General features: G+C 37.8%; 1 non-coding gene across 1 annotated transcript; it reads right to left on the bottom strand.

Annotated features, from left to right (window-relative positions):
* Positions 1 to 13,281: 13,281 nt before the first annotated feature.
* On the bottom strand, positions 13,282 to 13,466 carry LOC142874608 (U2 spliceosomal RNA). The gene has a single exon (XR_012922281.1). It is a non-coding gene; the product is annotated as a U2 spliceosomal RNA (small nuclear RNA).
* Positions 13,467 to 17,321: the final 3,855 nt, after the last annotated feature.

Here is a 17,321-nt window from a genome sequence, read left to right as displayed (position 1 = left end):
CAAGATGTTAATAATAAGCAAAACTAGGGAGAGCTGTTAAGGAACTCTCTGCACTTGCTGCTCAATTTTCTCATAAACCTAAAACTGCCTCCAAAAATAGTCTATTCATTTAAGAAAAAAGAGAAAAGCCGCTTACCACTGTGTACTTAGTGTCCTATGTATCTCAAGTCTAGGTGGTATGTCTAGAAGAATTGTGTTAACAGGTCCCAGGCTGATTACACTGAATAAAGGATTTAGATCTGCTGTGAAAAATGGACTTTGTTATAATAGTTGTTCTGGGTTGGTAAGGAAAGCAGTATGAGTATACCACCTTAATATAAAACTTAGTGATTTAAAATAAGGCAAACATATTACCTAATTTACCAATGTAATGATAACACATGCATTGTGTAAACAGATATTGGAATATCAGCTTGTTGCCTGGTGTTCAGGATTTGGAATATACATCAATTTAAATTTTCACATTTAGTGAAGCTCTAGCTTTCACTTATGCTATTTCTGTAAATAGGACAAATTTCCTCTTTCATCATCTCTGATGGCCAGCGCCAGCTAAACTCTTGCCTGTTAGGAATATGCGCATGGCCCCTAACTCAGAGACACGTGCATGAGTTATTCTTGGCTGGTGGGACCTGGTCCATTGTGTTCTCCAGGGTGGGGCCAGGCTTGGGGACTCCCTAGACCCCTTGTTTGACATCTCAGTCTTGTGGGCTTCTTTCACCCCTGCCCCCTCTCTCCACAAAAACTGCTCTGCTAACTTTTCATAAAATTCTCCACCCACCTACCCCAACTCCATCCACCCTTTTATGCTTATTAAAGCCTCCTGTCCTTCAGATCTTGTCTCAATAGTTCCTCTCAGGGTAGATTCCCTACCCTCAGTCCTTACCCTTTTTAAAACTATCTTATAGACTCTAGCTCCTTTCCATCAAAATGAGAGTCTCAGTTCCCTGGTTTGATAACGTGACTAAAGTCTCACCAATTATACAGAGAGTGCCAAAAATGCAGGGCTTACTTTCATTCAGCAGCACCTGCCCTGAGTCTGCCCAGGCTTGGTGCAGCACACAACACAGCAGGCTGCTTTCTCACCTGTATGGGGCTCAGCAGTGCAGGTGCATCTCAGGAAGGGAGGGCAGGAAAGAGTGAGAGAATAAATGATTCAGCTTAGCCTGAATTTTGCCATTAGATCTGCAAAGAAGTGGGTTTAATTTCAGCGTATATTTACTTTTTAAAATGGTATTTTAATTAATGCTATTATTAGTGTTAGGGAAGAGGGATGGTTTAAAGTAAGAGGTCCATAAACTGTTGTTTGGGGACACTAAGAAACTTACTCTAGCTCCGAGTAGAAGCTTAGAAAATAGATTTAAATGAAATAATTTGTTTTATACAATAGGGCACATCATCTTCTATTTTGTTGAGGAAACAAAAACTATAGAATAGTTTCTCCTTTAAGCAAATTTTATTTGTTTGTATTGAGGGAAGGTGAACTAGGAATACACATGTAAGATCAGGAGAGATTTGGGCCAGATATGAGGAAGGATTTCCAGGCTGTAGTGTTGTTAATCTCCTTCCTACAGTACAAAAGAAGGCTGCAGAACAGCTTTTTTTTTGGTGGGAGTTAAGAGAATAACATGATTTAAGTAATAGTCTAATCCAGTAATAGCTGAATTGACCAGATGTCTTTTGAGGCTTCTCAGAGAATTCCTGAGCACATGGACTTGAGATCTTACATAATTTTCTTATTCATAGTGACTGCATTGTGCTTGCAATCTCAGGTGTTATTATTTAGGTGTTATATTTAGTACATCACCACATACATGATCTTAGGTCTTGGTATTATTATTTTGTCATCCCTGCATTTGAAAAAGAGAGACATGCTGACTGGCATGAACTCAACATTTTGTGTGACAGACTATTATACATATATGGTTCAGAATGTATTTTTGTTTGGTATAAAGTAATGATCATCTATTCTGTATGATAAATAAAACTTCTGAAAAATTTCAGAATTAAGCAAACTTACCATTAACTTCAAAATTTTGTGTAGACTCCTAAAATATTGAAATTATTATGATTTGTAAACTAAATTTGAAAGTTGCTCAATCAAAATGACTTTGAAATATAATATAATATATTATAATATAATTTAATAAAGTAAGAAATGACATCCTATCCTATATAATGAGGACAATAGAGAGATTAAAATAAAATCATAAAGTCTTTGCCTTTAGTTAGTAGTTATAACATTTCTCCAATAAAGTATTAACTTCAATTTTGGAAAAAGTTTCACATTTTGTTTTTTATATCTTAGGCAATACTGGCCTTTTGCCAAACGAAACACAAGGGGATGAAAAGAAAATCTGGGCTCAAATGTGCAATTTCATATTTTATGTTAGGGAAGTTTATAACATATCATAAAGCTACATTAATAAACAGATGTTTCACAGTCTGTTGAATGTAAAATAAATATATTGGATAAGCTACTAAGAGCAAGAAACTTCTTCTAGCACATTTTTTTTGGTCTTTCAATTATCTCCGCAAATACTGCATATAACATGAATTGGTGTGGTCAGTGCCATTAGCAACATGTCACAGTGGAACCAAGGCCCAGTTGTTAGGTGAAATCTACATAAATATATGTACTTAGCATAGTTAGGTAATATAAATATGAGCATATTTTATTTATTATTTATGAAATCAATAATTCTTATATGAACTAAGAAAAGAGTTTTCTCTTTAATCCAAAACAAAATGTTGTAATTATTCTCTTTGATACAGGATTCTCCTTGTCTGCAAATTATATTCACTAGAGTTAGCCCCTTTAAGTCAAGGTCTAGATTTTTTAATTTTTATCTTTTTTTTTTATTCCTTCATATTATGGGAGTACAAATATTGTTAGGGTTACATATCTTGCCCCTGCCCCCCTCCCCCTGCTATGCCAGAGCTTCTAGCGTGTCCAGCCTCCAGGTGGTGCTCAGGCACCCACCGTGTAAGTGCATACCCTTCCCCTCTTCCCCCTTCCACCTGCCCACCTCCTATTACAGATTTTGTTTTCAGACACTTTGGTTACAATGTATATCTTTATCTCTTCCTAAAACGGGATAGAGGTAATCCCTTCCCCCAACAATGCTCGCCACTTCCTTAAGATGTCAGTCTCTCCCCCGAATCCCTGTTGAACGCTACCATTTTTTAAGCACCATAGTTTTAGTTAATCAGCACCAATTTGATGGCGAGTAGATGTATATGCTCACAATGGAATATTACTCAATCCAAAGAAACGACAGTGAGCTAGCACCGTTTATGCTATCCTGGATTAAGCTTAAGCCTGTAATACAAAGCGAGACAACACAAGATCTGGGAAAGGTCTAGATTTAATTATCTTGGTATCCAAGACCTAGATAATGCCTGACAAATGTAAAGGCATTGCCTAGAATATAAATAAATGCATGCATACAATGAACAAATATATTTTTAAGATATTTGTAGTCATGTCATAGAAACGTGGAGGCTAAGGAAAGGGATCCTACTCTTGGGTAGATGTAATTGCAAATAATAATAATAATAATAATAATAATAACTTACATGGTGCTTAAAATGTCAAGTTGCTGTTCTGAATGTGTTAGATCTATTGGTGCAGGCCAGGCGCGGTGGCTCACACCTGTAATCCTAGCACTCTGGGAGGTTGATGGGGGGCGGACTGCTTGAGCTCAGGAGTTCAAGACCAGCCTGAGCAAGAGTGAGACCCCGTCTCTACCAAAAATAGAAAAAATTAGCCAGACATAGTGGCACATTCCTGTAGTCCCAGCTACTCGGGAGGCTGAAGCAGAAGGATCGTTTGAGCCCAACAGTTTGAGGTTGCTGTGAGCTAGGCTGATGCCACGGCACTCTAGCTGGGGCAACAGAGTGAGACTCTGTTTCAAAAAAAAAAAAAAAGATCTATTGGTTCACATAATAGTCACAAAAGCCTTAAGAAGCATACTATTTATTGTAATTACCATTTTATAAATGGAGAAATTAAGGCAGAGAAAGGTTAAGTTATTATAGGTTCATTTGGTAATTAAATGGGAGGGCTTGTTTTAAATTACATACTTTTAACCTACACGCAGTATTGCCTGTCATTGAAATATTCTTCTTGTTGATGGAGTAATGTTATCAAAGGGAATTTATTGAGTGTTACTATGCAGAAATTACTCTGAATATCAGTAATTCTTCTGTAGAATGATTTCATCTTATTCCTTCAGAGGCTAATACATTTTATGCCAAATAAGTATAGGGGAAAAATAATTTTATAGATTTTACTAATGCTATATATAACAAATAGAAGACATTTGATAAATTTATACATTCTAAATTGAAATTTATGAGAGTAATACAAAAAAAAGTGTTTTGAATAGGCCCTATCTCTTATTTTGGGAGACCAAAATATTTTATAAATCTCACTGAAATAAATGTTTAAGGATTATTTTATTTGTTTTTGTAAGGAATTATGTGTACTGAAAAGCAAAGAGCATTATTTGATGTGCTGGGTCTTTTGGCCCAGACTAACCTTATGGGAACAAAGACAATGATTGGGTAGTGAAACTAGAGTCCTCCCTCTTCTGGTTTGACTACTGCTATATTCTAACAAGTCCCTAAGTGAGAGAATATGATTATGACAACTTAACTTTTTTCCAAATTGATGACGTACTCTTGCTTGATGTTCTGTTCACTAATTATGTCTACTACAAAGAGGATTGTTGAAGTATCCAGTTGTAATTGTAGCTTTGTTGATTTCTCATTTCAGTTGTATTAACTTCTGCCTTTTGCCAAATTTGGGAAGCTTTTCCTATTGTATCTTCAAATATTTTTTAAATTCCACACTCCTTTTCCTTTTCTTCGGAGACTCAGATAACACAGATGTTGGAACTTTGGTTATTGTTCCTCAGGTCCCTAAGGCTCTATTCAAGATTGTTTCATCTTTTTTGTACTCTATTATTCAGATTGGAAAATTTCTATTGATTTATATTCAGGTTCACAGATTCTTACCTCTTTAATTTCACTTCTAATAAAACACCTATTCAGCATTTTGTATTTCAGCTATAATATCTTTTCAGCTCTAATGCGTTTATTTAGCTCTTCATATCTTCTATTTATTTGCTGAGACTTTCTAATTTTTCACTGATATCAAGAATGACTGCTTATTAGAGCATTTTTATGTTAGCTGCTTTCTAAAGTCCTGTTGAAGTAATTCCAATTTTTGTGTCTTCTCAGTGTTGGTAGCTGTTCATTGTCTTTTCCTATGCAAGGTGAGGTTTATCTTTTTTTTTTTTTGTAATTTTGGACTGTATCATGGCCATTTTGAGTGTTAAATTTTGAGGCTCTGGGTTTTAATTAAATCTTACAAAGCATGTTGGTATTTTTGTTTTAGCAGCAATTGACCTTGTTATATTCAAACTGCAAGTTCTATTCTGCCTTTTGTGAGCTGTGGTTCCATCAATCAATTGAGATTTCAAAGCCTCTGCAGTTCTGTTCAGGCACGTCCCAGTGGTCAGTGTGGGACCTGGATCATGATCTGTTGGCTCAGTTCTCAACATCTTCAGGAAACTAACTGAGATCAGAGCCACACAAGCACAGCTTGGGGATGAGCTCAGGAGTTCATTAAAAAGCTTTATGGTGTCACTTTCTCCTACTCCTTCTTCTCTACAATCTTACTAATGTTTTCTGGGAGCTCCTCTTTTCTATTTTCCAACCAGAATGCTGGGTCTTTAGCCACTCTGTTCTACTATAGTTTTTCATGGTTGCATCTGTGTTTAGAGTCAGGAGGTATGTTGTAAATATTTTTAATATAAAAATATTAAGGAATAATTAGTAAGAATTAAAAATGCTATTTTTCTATACATGTTTGAATATAAAATATTTTAAAAATGTTTTAACATCAATTGCATTGATAAGATTTCTAATCTTGAAAACTTTTGACATTCTTGGATTTAACCCTACAGTGAAAATTTATTAGGCCCTTTAATAAACTAATAAATTTGATTTGCTGATATTTAGTTTAGAATTGTATATAATGGTAAATGTGAATGGTTTGTGCTTTTATTTTCTTGTATCATTCTTGTTTGAAATTGGAATCTAGTAAAAGTAGATATGTGTGTTTGTGTGTGTATGTGTATGTATCTATATACACACATGTATTTATACATATATGGAAAGTTATATATTATATATTTATATGTAGTAAAAGTAGATATGTGTATGTGCGTATATATAGAAGTTTATATATATTTTTATTTTGCATTATATGTTATATATTTGGAAATTTATTCATTCACTCAATATTGAACAAATACTTATTGAACACTAAGTTGTCACTAGATGTAGGGCTATCCTTTTGAATAAGAGGATGTTAGAAGTGAGTATAGAAAGATTATGGAATTATAGAAAAATATTTAGGTAGTAAATTCAAATATTAAAACTACCATCCATTACAAACTAGATATTGCCTAAAGTTTATGACTATGGATAAATTCCTTTTTCTATACACTGTCCTAATTGAATTGTATTTGCTAGCTTTGGCCAGCATTAATCATTCAGTGATACCAGTTGATATATAACTAAATCACTAAATTATAACTTGAATCAGATCAATCTTTTGTTTTTGAATAATCTCTTATCCTTCAACATGTAATTAACTGTGGTGATTATTTACACCTGGCCTAAGCTGATGATTGTTTAGAGTCATTCACATTCTTACATATAATCTGATTTTAGCCACACATATGCTCCACATTGTACTTGGGTAGTTTCAGATGCCAAAAATACAATTCTTGGGTTGTTGTCAGGTTTCTCAGAAATTTTTTCTTCTATATGTTTCATGTGTGATAAAAGAAGGAATTTATTTAGAAGTATCTGATTTTTCAAATCCATTGTCAAAAAAGTGGCAATTCACATTACCTGTTTCCTGATAGCAAAAACTTACTTTACTAATATTTTGTTTTGGTTTTTTGTGTGTTTGTTTGAGACAAAGTCTCACTCTGTCGCCCAGGCTAGAGTGCTATGGCATCAGCCTAGCTCACAGCAACCTCAAACTCCTGGGCTCAAGCAATCCTCCTGCCTCAGCCTACTGAGCAACTGGGACTACAGGCACACCTTACCACGTTCAGCTAATTTTTCTATTTTTTGTAGAGACAGGGTCTCGCTTTTGCTCAGGCTGGTCTCTAATTCCTGACCTCAAGCAATCCTCCTGCCTTGGCCTCCCAGAGTGCTTGGATTACAGGCATGAACCATTGTGCACCGTCTCTAATATATATATTTTTAAATTATTATGTAAGCCATTTTCCCACTTGTACTTTGCCTTGTAGTCAATTATTAGGTTTGTCAAGGAAATTGAATATTTTGAAGATGAATGTTAATTGTGGATTTTTAAAAATACTTTATTATAACTTTGATCCTATTGGTGTCATTTAGATCAGCATTTACTAAAAATAATCTTTTCAACATGTTGAGTACAGCCCATAACAAAACTGGTCTCAAGATATGGAAAATAAGTTTTTTTTCTAGAGTATTTTTGAAAATATACTGTTAGTTGAGTCTATATGATGGATCTAGTCTATGCATGTATATTTAGTGTTAGCTCAGAACACTAACTTCTCCTAGAGGCATAATAATATTGTCTAAAATCTCCACAGAACTCACATTTTAACATGAAGTGCCTACAGTCTTATTATGATGCAGATACTCTCTGAGAGGAGTAGTACTTTAAGCTCTTAACAAACACTGACTTATTAATTCAGTTTATTTTGTGTCATTAGCAAGTTAATTGACTTACAAATGATCCAAGAAGATAGAACAAGGGAGTTTTGAGATAAGAAAAGTGAAGGGCTCCTGTGTTAGTTGTCAAGTCCAGGTGGGACAGCTAATTTAGGGTGAAGGAATACAGGGAACGCCATCCCAAAATATAGTGGCTTGGTATGATGATTCTTTTACATTAAAGGCACTTGGGAATCAACAGCTGCTGGATGACTCTGTTGTCTGAAATTCTCTTTATCTACCTAGAAACCAGACCAACCGAAAAGGAACACAATTGCCTTTAATCCTTCCTGAAACTCCCTTAACTAGAGACAATTAAACCCATATTGCAGGAGGGAAGACTGAGGAATGCCACTACATCTAGACAGACCTTGTTACAAATTATTGTCTGTTCTCCAGTCTCACCCAGTTTTCAAAAAGAGACATTTAAAAATTATCTTTGAGTTCATTGAATTCTCCTAAAAAGTCATTCACTGACCCCCCCACATTGTCTGCATTCCCCTATCTCCCTTGTGTTGAAAGGTATGTAAGATTCTAAACCTCACTGAGTTGTTGAGTAATCACTCTCCTGTGATTTTCTCCTTGCATATTGTTGTCCAAAAGACCATCAGGATGGCTAAATAATAGAAAGGAGAGCTTTATTGGTGACACTGGTTTGCAAAAGAGGTAGTTTCTAGCATGTGCAGAAGTTCTCTCTCTTCAAAGAGGGAAAGCACAGGTTGGGTTTTATGCCTCACGGGGCTTGAGTCATACATATTCAGCAGGTTTGGGGAAAAGCTATACATATTTATGAGGGGGGCTGAGTGCATGTGCAATACGTAAACATGTATATAACTTACATCCCATGTTCACTTTGGCACAGGGTTTTAGCATTAAAATGAGGTGGAATTTGGCTCTTCGGTTCAAAAGGCAAACCATAGGACACAAAGGCAGTGTGTGTACAGCCTCTATAAGCTGGCTGAAATTGGCATGAGGTCTGCAATAGCTTATCAGAAAAAAATGTTTGTGAGGCCAGTCCTCTGTCCAATCAGATATGTAGTGAGTGGTCTGTGTTGGAAATCAGCCTGATAGCTCTTATTGATAGGGAGTTTGTCAAGAGTGTGTTTTTCCTTATTGTCATAGGAATTTGGAAATTTTCCATGCCAGCCAGGTTCTGAACCTTCAGTCTGTAGGTAACTTTTCCCCCCTTAACCTTCGTAGCTAATAAAGCGGCTGTCAGATCACTTTAATAAATATGCATGTTTTTGCTCTTGCTAATCTGTCTACTGTCAGTACTTTCCTTCTGCCCTCGGAAAGTTCTCCCTTCACTCTTACAAGGGCCTTGGGCTTCAAAGGGTGATAACATTGTACATTGGGTGGGGAATTGAATCCCAACATACTGGAAAGTAGAGAGAGCGAAAGGCAGATAGAGAGGTCTCAAACTAATCTTCATATTTTTACTTGGAAACATCCTTCATGTGGTTTATGCATAAATCTACACAATCACACATTACGTCAGGCAGTTGGGAAAATTCCATAACATCTGACACCAATATAGATGCCAAGGAAAATTCCCCTTCACCCTCTGACGGTTCACTGAGAATCACTGGTGAAGGGCAGATTAATGGGAGAAAAGGCATATAAATTTATTTATCATGGTTTTACATGACGCAGGAGCCTTCAGAATAAGGACCCAAAGGTACAGGGAAAATTGTGTATTTTTATGCTTAGGTTCAACAAAGTAAGGAAAGCCATGTAGAAATATGACTAGACAAAAGGGTGTGATCTAATACTGATAGACTGAGCGGGGAAACCCAGCAAGGCCTGTCTGTCTAGATTCTTCTTGGCCTCCCTGCGCAGCATTCCTTCCTTCTGGGTGTGGGGCAGGGCCCTCACTGGGATGGAAGTCTTATGACCTACAATCAAATAAGGCAGGTCAGATAATGTCTTCATGGCAAGTTTTTATGTAAGTTAGAGTAATATTTTTAGGTTTTATGGCTGGCTTTGGGGAAAAGGTGTTGTGGTTTCTATGATCCACCTTGGGGAAGAGGGATTCTAGTTTCTATGGCTAGCTTTTGGGGAGAATGAGGGGCAGAGACAGGAGGACAGGAGAAGGTTAGGGAAACCTCTTGCTGCTGAGGCTGCTTCTGAGGCCTTCTTATGGTGCCTCGTTTTCTGAGCCCCAACAACAAGTACTCCGAGTTAGTGCAAATATCACAGGTTACGGCCGGGCGCGGTGGCTCACGCCTGTAATCCTAGCTCTCTGGGAGGCCGAGGCGGGCGGATTGCTCGAGGTCAGGAGTTCAAGACCAGCCTGAGCAAGAGCGAGACCCCGTCTCTACTATAAATAGAAAGAAATTAATTGGCCAACTAATATAGAAAAAAAAAAATTAGCCGGGCATGGTGGCACATGCCTGTAGTCCCAGCTACTCGGGAGGCTGAGGCAGGAGGATTGCTTGAGCCCAGGAGTTTGAGGTTGCTGTGAGCTAGACTGATGCCACGGCACTCACTCTAGCCTGGGCAACAAAGTGAGACTCTGTCTCAAAAAAAAAAAAAAATATCACAGGTTAAGGGCACAGTCCTCTACAAGGTGTCCTCACTTCAGTTGCCAGCTGAGAGTTTGGGGGTCCCAGACCACCTGTACTTCTGACCAGCTGGCTACAAATTCAAGTGTTCCTAATGCCCTCTCAGGTTTGATAATTCACCAGAATGACTCAAAGAACCCAGGAAAGCTCTGTTTATGACTACAGTTTTATTATAACAAAAGGATACAGAAAGAACCAGGCAAAGGAAGAAACACGTAACATGAGGTCTGGGAGGATCTCAAACATTGAGAATTAAAAAAATAAAACCCTAAGACCCCCAACTGACTGAATGGACCCCCTCTTGGCCAAGGGGACCTCAGAGAAACCTTAAAGCTGAGTTCCCAGCCATGACAGGCTGGAAAGTCAGATACATCTTGTTATACCTCCTCCCTCGCTAACCGCCATTAGACTTTCTTTCCTAAGGGTTAAACCTGAGGCAGCCCTTTGAAAAGACTTGCTCCACCTTTGATTTCAACCAACCTCATGACTGCCCCTCCCTTTTTGCAGACACAAGTGACCAGCATTCCTTCCCGGTAAGAGACTACTGGCCACAGGGTGGTTCTGGCCAGTCTATAGAGGCTGTGCATGACAGCTTTTGTGTCCTCTGCTTCACCTTTTTATTTATGGGGCCTAATTGTAACACATTTAAATGTTAAGTCTCCATCCCAATGTGAACATGGGAGGCAAGGAATATACATGTTAGCCTAAGCATGTGTGTACCACCATTTCATGAATATTCATAGCTCCTCCTATAACCTATTAAATATGTACACTTAGCTACCCTGCTCAGCATAAATTCCTGTTCCCTTTGCCCCTCCCTTGAAGTGCTTGCTCTTGGCTTCTGTCTGAGGCCATGCTTTCCAGCCTGCAAGGTGGCCACCTGCAGTCTGCACCCTTTATGAGAAATAAAGCTCTCCTTTCCAAATTTATGAACTTCATGATTCTTGACAACATGAAGTTTCCTTTTTTTCCTCACGGAGTCAAGAAACACTAGTACATCAATGTGTGAGAAATGCAGGGAAGCCCACCTAACCTGTGGTGTCCATATTTTCTATCGGGACTTCATTGTATATGCATAATTTATTGAACCATTGCCCATGTCACTCAATCTCCACCTCTCTTCTCCTCCCTAGTGATAGCGCTGATACCATGTGGGCTCAAAGCTCAAGCTCTAATCATATGCTTGGTTTTTCTGACATGGCCAGCTTCCATCCTGAGTCATTTTGCTAGCGTAAAGAACTAGGGGTCCACTGTTAGTCATCTCATTAGCATGCACTCAGGTGTGGTCTCAGGGGCTGAGCATGAATAGCAAAGGGTGTAGAAGCTAGCTTCCAGGAACCAGCCCAGCCAATTTTTTTTTTTAATTTATTTTTATTTTTTTATTTTTTAGGGACAGGGTCTTACTCTGTCACCCAGGCTGGAGTGCAATGGCTCACTGCAGCCTCAAATTCTTGGGTTCAAGTGATCCTCCCTTCTCAGCCTCCTGAGTAGCTAGGACTATAAGCATACACCATCACACCTGGCTAATTTTTTTAATTTTTAGGATTTCTAGTAGAGATAGGGTCTTACTGTGTTCCCTAGGCTGGTCTTCAACTCCTGGCCTCAAGTGATCCTCCTGCCTTGGCCTCCCAAAGTGCTGGGATTATAGGCATGAGCCACTGTGCCCAGCCCCAAATTCTTTATAACATAGGAGAAAAGTGGCTGCTTTAAGGTAGGAGTATATATTAATATACATGTTTATTGGGATAAATCTTGGGATCTACACTTATGAAACAATAAGTGTTAAGTACATGATGTAATCAGAATATGTAAAATTGACTTAGAAATTTCATCAACAGTAAACTCATTGTAGTCAATGGTGTGACTAAGTCTCCCCAACACATACATAGGCTACTGCTGTGCTTGGAATAATGTTACCGAAAACTCAGCACTTGTCCACGAGGCAGAAGAACAAGGACAAGCAGTTTGAGGAGGAAGGAAAGGGAGTTCACTTTGCCAGCAAAGGAGGAAAATGGCAGAATTCTCATCTCAAAATCCAAATTTTTCCTGAACATTCACAGAAATACAGAGCTTTTAAAGGATAGGTTTCAGGCAATTACTGGTAAACTACAGTTGATAATTCTGATCCTCCCATCTCCTGAAAACAATCTTGTGATCTCTGCCCAGGAACTCCCTTTACCAGGGCGGGCTGGGCCATCTCCTGTTGCACAAATAAACAAAAGATGTACCCTGCCCCGCCCAACCAGTGGCCTGAGGCAGGGATGCAGGCTTTAGAGACAGAAAACCTTTTTGCCATTTTTTTCCCAGGCCATTCCCTCTGTTACATATTCCCTACTCTCAATATTTCCCTTCCATATCTATGGGAGGAGGGGTGACTACTCTGTTACAATAAGTATAGTTCCCAAGATTAGGAACATGAAGTCTTGCTCTACTTAACACTGACTTCTTCCCAGTGAGGGATCTGCACGTATAAAGGTCATTGTCAAAGACAAAAGCTGAATAAATGAGGAAATTACTTTTATTCAGACAATCGCAACATGAAGAACACCTAATATCATAGTGTCTCAGAAAGGTGACTTTGCCTTAAAATTTATAGGGAACAATAAATAAGTTACGAGTGGGATGATTTGCAGTTGGGATTGTTTTGAAGCTGGGGAAATCTTAGTTACCTAAGTAGAAAATGTTTTTTTGTCTCTGGTTAGCTAGTTGCAGGGGAAAAAACGGTTTTACCCTCAGCGAATCAGTTATGAGACAATGAGAGAGAAGTTGGAGAACTGCATCTGCCCTAGCTAACAGTTTCAGCCCCAAAAGAAAAAGTTAATATTTTTCTTGTCACAGGTAAACATGGGAGTCATTTGCAAGTCTGATAGGACCCTAAGAAAGTATGGATAACAGTATTATCTAAGTCATATGCAAGAGGATGGTTCTTTGCAGTAAGTTGTTTCCCAAAACACAAAAGGGTAGAGGGATTTTGGGAAAAAAAGGTTGGGAGATTTTGTAATTGTCACTATTGTCCAGGAACTTGAGGGTCAGGTAAAGTTCAACCCTGTCTACATAGAACTATTAAACTGATAAGAACAGATACTACACTTGATCTTAGCCAAAAGGCCGAGAAGCGATTCTACATAGAACTATTGAGTTAGGTTTAGTCACCAAGATGGAGCCTCCAACAGTTGAAAATTGAGAAGGTCTAGAAGGTTCAGGGGACAATAACTCTGTTCACATATGCACATAGTAGATATGAAGAAGATAAATTGGACTCATTTACATTAGTTGCAGGTAATATATCAAAAGTCAGATTCCTTTAATTCAAAATTTAGAGAATTGCTTCCATTTGGACTTGAAACAACTTCCTCTGATGCAGCTCCCACAAAATAAAATTTTATTGACAATTTCTACCATTTAAAATAATAAAATGAGTTTGGCACATGTTACTTCTAAGGAAAAGTGATAGGAAATTTGCAATACACCCCCTCCCACCCCCATTGTATTATAGGAGTCACAAAAACATGCAAAGAAGAAACAATTATCTGTATTATCATTAGGAACTGTTAAAAGACAAACTTTCAGTTTAAAGATCTTACCTGGCTTTATTTGCAATGCTGGAATTGGGCAACACATCATTCCATAAAATATAATCAGAGTTCAGATAAATCAGGCAAAGAAGCTTAGTTTTATAGACAGAAAAGACTGAGCAAATAAGTTACCTTTCTTGTAAAGGTTAAAGCAGAGAAAATTTCCTTATTTTGAAGGCTAAACCTGGCCCTTTTGTGGGTTTGGCTATTATCTCTCTTTCTGTCTCCCCCAATTTCTCAGAAGGTCAGATAAACAGCTTTTTGTTTGGTGACTTGGAAATTCAGCATGAGTAACTCCATTTTGGTTTGGTCTGCTTGGCCTAGTGCAGGAGCTCAGTCCAAACCAATGGCCTCTTATAAATTTTATTTAACAATACAAAAGAAAAGAATCTGGGCCAGATATGATGGCTTATTACAGAATCCTAGCTCTCTGTGAGGCCGAGGTTGGAGGATCACTTGAGCCCAGGAATTTGAGATTGCAGTGAGCTATAATGACTGTGATGAGACCACTGCACTGTAGCTGGGGTGACAGAGTGACACCATGCCTCAAAATGAAAATGAAAAAAATTAAAAAATATAAAAAGAAAGGAATCATCTGCACATCAGAATCTCACAGATGTTTTTACTAAATAGTGTGCCCAATCCTGATTATCTTATTTTTGTCTTCTGGCATCTGAGTTTATTTAAAGTAGACAACAGCAAATTACTTTCCTTTTCACACCTTATAACTCCAATACCTATACTGTTTTAACATCGAAGAGTCTAAAACCAAGTTTCCATTTCCCCTGTTAAGTCCCTGAGCAGACAGATAAAAAACTCAACTGAAAGCACAGCAGCACTCATGGGCCTTTTTCTATGTTTGGGGCCAGTGTCAGCCTCTTTCTGTGTTTCTTATGTTTGTTTCTGTTGTAAAATTTGCCACTGTGAGGCACGCATATATCTAATTGGAGGGCCTACATATTTTACTGGAGAATACTTTATTTTCTTGTGCATAGAAGAGTTTTCATGAAAATAAAGAGTGTACGGCTTTTACTACGCAGGATATGCAGAAAGAAAACAGGACTCTGTCCTCAAAGGGCTCCTTTTTTGCCCAGGATGCAACAGAGGTTGGGAAAAGGGTAAGGAAATGTTTTAGGAGTTGTCTCTTTACAACCCCATATCCTTTTATGGAATTAAAACCTGCATTCTTGCCCAACGACAGTAATCAAAGGGACAGTGAAACGTCCTTTGCTGTTTGTTTTCTAGTATCTTAAACCATAGGAGATGGCTCCACAGAATTATCCGGAGGGTCTTCACCAGAGATGAGGTCAACTGAAACTATCAACTATAGTTAACCTACAATAGCCCGAAGCCACTACATGTGACACTCACTAGTCATATAGACTGGAGCCCAATAACTGAACCCTCTCCCCCCTTAAAAAGCCCTGTATTTCTGCTTAAAGGAAGGATGGTGGTCTTTTCAGACACTAGTCTGCCACGATCCTCATTTGCTGGCAAAATAATTAACTTCTCTTTCTTTTTTATCAAACCATTTGTCCTCATTCTTTGTTGTCACTGATTTGGCCTCAGGGATAAGTACTGAACTGAACTTCCAGTAGCAAGGATAATGTGATAATTAATCACCTGGAATATCAGCAAATTCACCAAATGCTGACCTTCACATATTTCTTTATCCAATTCATTTATCATCTTGAATAAAAAACCTTTATGTTATGTCTTTTTTTGCTCATCATAATACATCTGATTGATATATTTTTGTAAGTAAAATATTTTGACTATGATAAATTAATTTATCATTTCATTAACTAATCCATAAGAACAATAAGGATCTATAGAATTCTTTATGATCAAGGCATTTTTGATTTATCAATTATGTATGCTCTCACCTGTATTCTAGCATGACTCTTTGTGTGGACTTCCACCATACCTTATAATATGTCAGTTCAGAAAAAATATTAAAAAATTAAAAAATCTAAGATATCAGTGGACACGTAAGAGCAATTGAATTGCTAGCACATTTTGCAACAGTGCTTAAAATAGTACAGACATGAAGCTGCCCACATTATAGCTAAATTATGAAAATAAGAAATTTATTGAATATACTTGAGAATTTAAGACTTTGAGACCTTGAATTTTTAAAAATATTAGCATATTATGGGGGTACAAGTGTTAAGGTTACATTATATTTCCCATGCCCCCCCCCCAGATGTGGCAAATCTTACTCTTTGTGGTTTTATATACTCATCCCCTCCTCCACCCTCCTACCTTCCCAACACCCGATAAATATTACTCCTATATGTCCAGTTAGGTGTTGATCTGTTAATACCAATTTTCTAGTGAGTACATGTGGTGCTGGTTTTTCCATTCTTGATACTTCACTTAGTAGAATGGGTTCTAGCTATATCCAGGAATATACAAGAGGTGCTATATCACCATTGTTTCTTAAAGCTGAGTAGTACTCCATGGTATACATATAACACATTTTATTAATCCACTCATGAATTGATGGGCACCTGGGTTGTTTCCACAGCTTTGCAATTGTGAATTGTGCTGCTATAAACATTTGAGTGCAGGTGTCTTTTTCATAAAGTGACTTTTGATCTTTTGGGTAGATGCCCAGTAGTAGAATTGCTGGATCAAATGGTAGATCTACTTGTATTGCTTTGAGGTATCTCCATATTGCTTTCCACAGAGGTTGAACTAGTTTGCAGTCCCACCAGCAGTGTAGGAGTGCTCCTCTCTCTCTGCATCCTTGCCAACATTTATTGTTTGGGGACTTTTTGATAAAGGTCATTCTCACTGGTGTTAAGTGATATCTCATTGTGGTTTTGATTTGCATTTCCCCTATGATTAGAGATGTTGAACATTTTTTCATATGTTTGTTGGCCATTATTCTGTCTTCTTCTGAGAAGTTTCTGTTCATGTCCTTTGCCCACTTTTTGATAGAGTTGTTTGATTTTTCTGTGCTGATTTTCCTGAGTTCTAAATAGATTCTAGTTACCAGCCCTTTATTGGACGTGTAGCTTGCAAAAATATTCCCCCATTCTGTGTGTTGTCTGTTTGCTCTCCTGACAGTTTCTTTGGCTGTGCAGAAGCTTTTTAATTTGATCAGCTCCCATTTGTTTATTTTTGTTGCTGCTGTGATTGCCTTTGGGGTCTTCTTCATAAATTCTTTGCCTAGGCCAATGTCTAGAAAAGTATTTCCAACATTTTCCTCTAGAATTCTAGTAGTTTCACACCTAAGGTTCAAGTCTGTTACCCAGCGTGAGTTGATTTTTGTGAGAGGTGAAAGGTGTGGGTCCTGTTTCAGTCTTCTACGTGTGGATATCCAGTTTTCCCAGCACTATTTATTGAATAAGGATTCTTTTCCCAGGTGTATGTTTTTGTCTGCTTTATTGAA

The sequence above is a fragment of the Microcebus murinus genome, chromosome 12 (assembly GCF_040939455.1).
Source record: "Microcebus murinus isolate Inina chromosome 12, M.murinus_Inina_mat1.0, whole genome shotgun sequence".
Classification (NCBI taxonomy): Eukaryota; Metazoa; Chordata; class Mammalia; order Primates; family Cheirogaleidae; genus Microcebus; species Microcebus murinus.
The sequence above is the reverse complement of the archived record's forward strand: the minus strand, read 5'-3'. Positions and strand labels throughout refer to the sequence as shown.